Genomic DNA, 6,438 nt, shown 5'->3' with positions numbered 1-6,438 from the left:
TCTCTCTCTCCCTCTCTCTCTCAAAATAAATAAATAAACTTAAAAAAAAAAAAGACCTTACTGGCTTTATTCAATATTCATTAATCGGGCAGCATTCAACCTAGCAGGTAAAAAGGGGCTCCAAAGAGCCATACATAGCAAGAGATTTTATAGGCAGAAGGGAGCAGGAACGGGTAAGTTGTACTTGGCAAAAAAATTATAGTAGTTATTGCAAAGTTACTTTCCTTTAAGGCATAGCGGGAGTCCATCGAGCAGATTACCTAATTAGTGCTGATCAGGCAATTCCTGAATAACTGGTTTAAGATTCCATTTCTGGGAGAGCCACACACCTACCAGGATGGCTAAAATATTGTGACAACAGCAAATGGGGGTGAGGATGTGAAGAACTAGATCACCCATATATTGTGGTACATATAATATAGTAATACAGCAAGCACATCCACTGTTGAAATAGTTTGGCAGTTTCTTATAAAACTCAAAATGCACCTACCATGTGATTCAGCAGTTGAACTCTTGTGCATTTATCCCAGAGAAACGAAAACTGTGTTCACACAAAATCTGTACACAAATGTTCATATTAGCTGTATTCATTATATCCACAACTTGGAAATCATTCAAATATCCTTAAGTGGAAGAATAGTTTTGTTAGGCTGGCTGGTGATGCATGTGGCAAAGAATTGCACAAAGAGTGGAGCAAAAAGCAGGACGGAGTTTATTCACTGTCCAAGGGAGGAGAGGGGTCAGACATCAAGAGAAATGTCAGCCCCGAGTTTCTGTCAGTCTGGGCCTTCGAAGGGGTTTTGAAGGATGTGAGAGGGTTAAAGGTGTGCCCATGGAAGGATGTGGGGAGCAGGTGGATCGACTGGTAGAGCAGAAGGTGGCAGGTTTTTGAGGGACTCTGTTTGAGGCCTGCTAGGGATGTGGGTTGTGGTCAGGCTAGAGAAGAGTATGTTTATTATTATTTTTTTTTTTTTTAATTTATTTTTGGGACAGAGAGAGACAGAGCATGAACGGGGGAGGGGCAGAGAGAGAGGGAGACACAGAATCGGAAACAGGCTCCAGGCTCCGAGCCATCAGCCCAGAGCCTGACGCGGGGCTCGAACTCACGGACCGCGAGATCGTGACCTGGCTGAAGTCGGACGCTCAACCGACTGCGCCACCCAGGCGCCCCTGTTTATTATTTTTTTGATGTTTATTTTTCAGAGAGAGAGAGAGAGAGAGAGAAACAGAGTGTGAGCGGGGGAAGGGCAGAGAGAGACACAGAATCTGAAGCAGGCTCCAGGCTCCGAGCTGTCAGCACAGAGCTCGACATGGGGCTTGAACCCATGAATCGCGAGATCGTACCTGAGCCAAGGTCAGACGCTTAACTGACTGAGCCACCAAGGTGTCCCTAGAGAAGAATATGTTTAGTAGTTGGGGTCTACTTTCCAAGAGCGTAGGGGACTGTGACATAGAAAAACAGAGTTAGGACCAAGTGTAGACACCTGTGAGTTTTGCCTATAAGCATGGCTGCAGGGGAAGGGGTGCTTTGAATAGATTCCTTTCAGTTTTTAAAATTGTGGCACATTAAAATAAAAACAAATAAAAAATTGTGGCACATTCACACCATGGAATACTACTCAACAATAAAAAGGAACAAACCACTGGTACATGCAACAAGTTGGATGATTTCAAGGCTATTAGGCTGAGAAAAAAGGGGGGAAAGGCCACTCATGAGAGGTTACATATGTTTGCCTCCATTTATATAGCATTCTTGAAATTTTAAAAATTATTAAAATGGTAAACATATTAATATAAGTTGCCACAGCTTAAGGATGTGGGAAGGGGTGGCATGGCTATAAAGTGGTAACATGAGGTAGCCTTGTGGTGATGAAACAGTTTTGTGTATTGTGGTGGTGGCTACATGAAACTTACACATGACAAAACCATATAGAACGGTTACATACAGAAATAACTGCACATAAAACTGGTGAAATCTTTTTTTGATATTGTACTATAGTTACGCAAGATATATACCATTGAGGGTAACTGAGTGCCGAGTACATGGGACCTCCTTCTACGATTATAAAGAAAATTATTACCATTGAACTTATAAAATTATTTGAATTAAATGATAATCAAAATAAAACATAAGAAACAAGATGAGGTAAAACTTATAGGAAATTTATAGTCACAAATAAACACATTGGAAAAGAAGAAATGGGGAAAATCAATGAAATTCACCTCAATTCCTTAAATTACATTAAATTAAACCCAAAGATGAATAAGAAAATTATAAATGATTAAATAAAATAGAATATAGTCACATAATAGAGCCTATCCAGAGAGCAAGCTCTTTCCACCATATTGGAACTTGTGGAGGCCTGCTGGGAACAGGACTCCTGAAACGACAAATATGTCTGGAAGGCTGTGGTCCAAAGCCATTTTTTCTGGCTATAAGCGGGGTCTCCGGAACCAGAGAGAGCACACAGCTCTTCTTAAAATTGAAGGTGTTTATTATGCTCGAGATGAAACTGAATTCTTTCTAGGCAAGAGATGTGCTTATGTGTACAAAGCAAAGAACAACACAGTGACTCCTGGTGGCAAACCGAATAAAACCAGAGTAATCTGGGGAAAACTAACTCGTGCTCATGGAAACAGTGGCATGGTTTGCACCAAATTCCGAAGCAACCTTCCTGCTAAAGCCATTGGCCACAGAATCCTTGTGATGCTGTACCCCTCAAGGATTTAAACTAACTGAAAAGTAAATAAATAAAGGTGTAGATTTGTTTTCTTGTAAAAAAAAAAAAAAAGTCATTCCTTCAAAAGACTTCAAAAGTGGTTTATTAACCACTGCAAAAACTAATCAAGTGGAAAAGACAAGGCACAAATAACCAAGAGCAGGAGTAGAATGCACAATATAATACAGATTTCAGAAAGAGTAAGACTATACCTATTTATCTAAGGGATGTACAAGATAGGCTATTGCTTGAGCAAAGAAAGTTAGAGAACCAATGCAGAGCTTGGTGCCATTTATTTATTTAAGTAATCCCTACACCCAATGTGGGGCTCAAACTCATGACCCCCGAGATCAAGAGTCCAGTGCTCTAACTGACTAAGCCAGCCAGGTGCCCCTAGCTTGGTGCCATTTAAAAACTTGAACAAGGACAAATCAAATCTAACGTGTAATGTTGATATGAGCAAGGAAAAAGGTATGAAAAGATAAATAAGCTTTGTTGAAGTTATAGATAGGTCTGAAAGAATTGAAGCGGGGCATGATATTTATTTATATGTCTTTTCATTGTATACTAGTTGTGAAAATATATTACTGCTGTAATTTTGGTAGAGGAACATAATAAAAGACATATTAAAAATATGTACATTCGAGGAAAAGAAAAGTTCAATTTTGGATAGCTCCTATTCAAATTTTCAAGTAGAAGTAGAAACAAAGCCAGAGCTGAAATTCCAGATACTTCTGTCTTTTTAAAGTCTTCAGGTGCTTTTCTTCCTTAGAATATTAACTGCTGATTTTTTCAAACATTTGTAACGATGCAATTTAATGTATTATCATTTTTCCTGTAGAAATTACCATAATTCCCAAATATCATGTTCAAGAAAATCTCTCTCACAGGATCTGGCTGGACAGAAAGTTATAGAGGAAGGAAAGACTTATGACACCTTTGGTGAGGGACATTTCCTTTTGCAGAGCAGGACCAGTCTCTCGGACAAACCAGGGCCTGGTATTAGAGCCCTGGAAAAACCTCTAATGCCAGATACTTAGCTAGCTACCTACAGCAATCTCCTAAACTTTATCCTGCTATTTATGCATTTTAGTCAAGTAAATCCTTCCCAGTTGTGTTTCTCACAAATGTTAGTGGCCATTAGGAGGAAAATGGTTTTCTTCATCAAATTAATTTTTTTAATGTTTATTTATTTTTGAGAGAGAGAGAGAGAGAGAGAGAGAGAGAGAAAGACAGAGAGAGAGAGTATGTGTGTGAGCAGGGGAGGGGAAGAGAGAGAGGAAGACACAGAATCCGAAGTAGCTCCAGGCTCTGAGCTATCAGCACAGAGCCCGACGCAGGGCTTGAACTCATGAACCGTGAGATCATGACCTGAGCCAAAGTCAGACACTTAGCCCACTGAGCCACCCAGGCGCCCCTTCATCAAATTAATTTGTGACATGCTGGAATATACAAGTTGAACTCTGGGGCTTACTGCTATTTCTGGACTCTATTCTACTGCATTGACCTGTTTGTCTATCCTTAGACAGCCACTACAGTCTTTCTTGCCTTATCATAGTCTTCTGGCTAGTCTTGAAATCAGATGCCATAAGTCATCCAATTTGCTTTTTCTCAATGCTTATTTTTAACTGTTCTAGGTCTTTGGGTTTCTATACCGTAGCTCCCCACTTATCCGCGGTTTCCCTTTCCCAGGTTTCAGTTACTCTGTTATAGTCAACCACAGTCCCAAAATGTTAAATGTAAAATTCCAGAAGTAAACAATTCATGTTTTAACTTGTGCACCATTCTGGATCGTGTGATGAAATCTCCTGTTATTCCGCTCCACCCCACCCAGGATGTGTCCCTTTGTCCAGTGTATCCACACTTTCTATACTACCTGCCTGTTAGTCACTTAGCTGTCTAGGTTATCAGATCAATTTTTGTGGTATCACAGTGCTTGTACTCAAGTAACCCTTATTTGAATTAATGGCCCCAAAGCACAAGAGTAGTGATGCTGGCAATTTGACAATGTCAAAGAGAAGCTGTAAACTACTTCCTTTAAGGGAAAAGGTGCAAGTTCTTGACTTCATAAGGAAAGAAAAAAAATCGGATTCTGCACTAGCTGCAGTTTCAGGCATTCACTGTGGGTCTTGGAACATATCCCTTACAGATAAGGGAAGGGGAACTACTGTACACATCTTAGAATAGATTTACCAATGAAAATTTAAAAAGCATGCTGGTGTTTTGACTGGAATGGCATCAAATCTACAGATAAATTTGGGGAAGTTTGATGAAAGATACTGAGTTTTCCGGCCACAGCCATAGCATCTCCATTTAGATCTTGTCTTCTTTCAGCAATGTTTTGTACTTTTCTATATAAAGGTCTCTCATATCTTTTATTACACTTATTCAACTAAGTATCTTATGTTCTTCAATAAACTATATTTTGCTTTTTGTTTCATTTACACTTGTATATTGCTCATGTAAAAGTATACATTTATGGTCAATTGATTTTTGGTAACAGTGCCAAACCACCTCAGTGGAGATGGAAGTCTTTTAACAAAAAGTACTGGAACAACTGAGTATCTATGTGAGGGGGGAAAATGAACCTCAACCTGTACTTTATCCCATACACAAATATCAATTCTAAACGAATCACATACCTAAAGTGAAAAGTTAAGACTATCAAGCATCTGGAAGAAAACAGGATTTTCTATATAATCTTTAATCACTGAGCTCTGTTTAGTTCTGCACTAAAGAACATAATCTGTATGATGTTAGTCTGTTGACAGTTACTGAATGTTTTACGGCCCAACATTTGGTCTGAGTGTTTCCTGTACAATTGAAAAGCAAGTATATTCTGTGGTACAGAGTACAGAGTATCATTAAGTCAGTTAGGGAAAGTTGGTTAATAGTGCTGTTTAATCTGGATTTTAATCCATCCAGAAAGTCCTCAGTATCATTGTAGGCTCTAATTTCTCTTTATCTCTGCAGTCTCTATCTGTACTCCCTTCATCCACCCATATCCATTCCCATCCCCATCCCATGCACCGCACCCAGGTATGGAAAGTCACATAGCAATCTGGTCATCTGAAAAGGGCTTATTCTATCAGAAATTCAGTTCAGTACTTCCTTGCCTCCGCCACTCTTAGTCCCATAGGAAACTATTACTTTTATCTTCTCAAGGTTTTTCTTGCTGTTGTGGAAGTAAAGGCCTTTCGTAGCCCTCTACATTCTAATTGCAATGAAAGTTGAAATTCTGTGTTTAATAATCTCTTTCCCACCTCCCACTTCACCCTCGTACTAACATACATGGCAATGATTGCGTTCATTGGCTGTTTTAAAGACTTCAAGTGAGAAGTAGACAGGGTATAAATGGATGAATGCTGTGGTTTTGCAGCAAGTAGGATAACTCTTTATTTATAAAATAATCCCATTCTGTCAAATACTGCTAAGAAAAAACAAGAAGAGTGCATCTAGAAGGCATTGGGGCTTGATAGTGTATTTTCACTTGAAGTGCTTTAGTTATTTGAACTCTAGAAATTCCATGTCACTTACCTTGTATTGCATTCCAAGAATTCCTTGCTCTCCCAATCCATTTGGTTCCTGAGTTTCTGATACTAAGGGATACCATGTTACCTAAATCAGTTTGATTTTCAAGTTTCAGAAAGCAAGTAGGAAGTTTGGATAACGGTTTATCAGAAACATTTTGTTCCTAAATCCAGATTATGACAGATAT

General features: G+C 39.1%; 1 pseudogene; it reads left to right on the top strand.

Annotated features, from left to right (window-relative positions):
- Positions 1 to 2,342: 2,342 nt before the first annotated feature.
- On the top strand, positions 2,343 to 2,786 carry LOC132691032 (large ribosomal subunit protein eL33 pseudogene; annotated as a pseudogene).
- The last annotated feature ends 3,652 nt before the right edge of the window (positions 2,787 to 6,438 follow it).

This window comes from Panthera onca, chromosome E2, assembly GCF_046562875.1.
Source record: "Panthera onca isolate mPanOnc1 chromosome E2, mPanOnc1 haplotype 2, whole genome shotgun sequence".
Classification (NCBI taxonomy): Eukaryota; Metazoa; Chordata; class Mammalia; order Carnivora; family Felidae; genus Panthera; species Panthera onca.
The sequence above is the reverse complement of the archived record's forward strand: the minus strand, read 5'-3'. Positions and strand labels throughout refer to the sequence as shown.